Source organism: Notothenia coriiceps, unplaced genomic scaffold (genome assembly GCF_000735185.1).
Source record: "Notothenia coriiceps isolate Sejong01 unplaced genomic scaffold, NC01 NC01_scaffold00000287, whole genome shotgun sequence".
NCBI classification, from domain to species: Eukaryota; Metazoa; Chordata; class Actinopteri; order Perciformes; family Nototheniidae; genus Notothenia; species Notothenia coriiceps.
The window spans coordinates 188945-190613 of NW_011332988.1; the positions used below are offsets into that span (position 1 = coordinate 188945).

The 1669-nt window shown below is 40.3% G+C and overlaps 1 non-coding gene across 1 annotated transcript; it reads right to left on the reverse strand.

The window, feature by feature from the left end:
• Window positions 1–212: 212 nt before the first annotated feature.
• On the reverse strand, window positions 213–294 carry trnas-cga (transfer RNA serine (anticodon CGA)). The gene has a single exon. It is a non-coding gene; the product is annotated as a tRNA-Ser (tRNA).
• Window positions 295–1669: the final 1375 nt, after the last annotated feature.

Below are 1669 nucleotides of genomic sequence, written 5' to 3' on the forward strand. Positions count from 1 at the left end.
CTGTATTTTTGGTAATACCCTTCATTATATGTTATTTAGCTCACACTTTTCATCCAAACAATACCTTGGACATGCCTACAGGAGAATATAGGTTAGGTGTCTTGCCCAAGGATCCGTCGGAGTGGTAAATAAAGGAATCAAGACGCCAAATTAATCAAACCATGTCAACCAAATTGTAGCAAATAGATGTTAGTAGTTAAACCTCTTTCAAACGCTGTGAGCAGGGTTTGAACCTGCGCGGGGAAACCCCATTGGATTTCGAGTCCAACGCCTTAACCACTCGGCCATCACAGCTGTTTACACATGTTCTGTGAAAATCAATCATTAGGTATGGAAGCATCAGATGGAACAAACGAATTGCCTCTTGAAGTGGGTGTGAAAGCCTTCGAAAACAGTCACCATGCTAATCTACCTGAGATGTGTGAGAGTTCTTCAAAGCTTTGCATTTGAATGGGTGATTTGTTGGAATGTATATTTGTATTTATACTTTTTACATCTATATACCTTTACTTGTGTATTTGTATAGTGCATTTATTTTACAGACTGCTGATAGATGTGTATATAACTGACTGTTTGCACTCTGGTTAGACTCAGCTTGCATTATGTAATGACAATAAAGTAATCTAATGTAATCTAATCTAATAACGAGCAATGTTATCTGTGTTCACACTCACGCTACAGCGGAAAAAAAACATCAGACCAACATCCAGTGCATAGGAACAGCGACACAGTGAATAACACCCAATGGTGACAGCTTAACGCCCAAACATGAACCTGCATTAGAAAGGCTCTTGGCTGTTAGGGCGCTTTAAAGTAAGAAATGCTCCATCATATCAAAATCTGCTCAAAAACTGAACATCATCCCTTTGAGAAACTCTGAGTCAGCCTAACATAATGTTCACACACCCACACACTACACACATTACTGATGAACTGACTTCATAATGAACTTAGTTTCTCTAAATAAATGTACTTTAATTGGAAAAGAATCATGTGTGGTCTCCTTCTTTTGTCCGTCCTTGAGCCAGGGCACACACAGACAAACACACACACACACACACACACACACACACACACACACACACACACACACACACACACACACACACACACACACACACACACACACACACACACACACACACACACACACACACACACACACACACACACACACACACACACACACAGGTGTGGTGTTGTTGATGCTTACGCTGATATCAGCAACAGGCTGTGGAGTCGGCAGCTGCACCATGTACCTCCAGATGTGAGCTGTCTGGTCTCCAGAGGCTGAGGGGAGGAGAGAGAGATCAGGAACATTTTTAGAGTTAAAAATCTGAATCAAGGCAAAGCAAGTCTCCTTACTGTATATATCGCACAACACAAGGCAATTCATAAGACACACTGCATATTGCCAAGTAGGTTTCCACATTCAATGAATTTGCTTTAGTGTAAAATGCTGCATACATAAACACAGGAAGAGGAATGAAGTTGCAAAATACTAGCAAAGAGAAATATTGTAAAATATACGAGATATACACAAACAAAGAAATACAATAAGACTATGACACATTACTCTAAAAAGTTAAAATATGTGCAGTATATAGACAGACAGACAGACAGACAGACAGACAGACAGACAGACAGACAGACAGACAGACAGACAGAC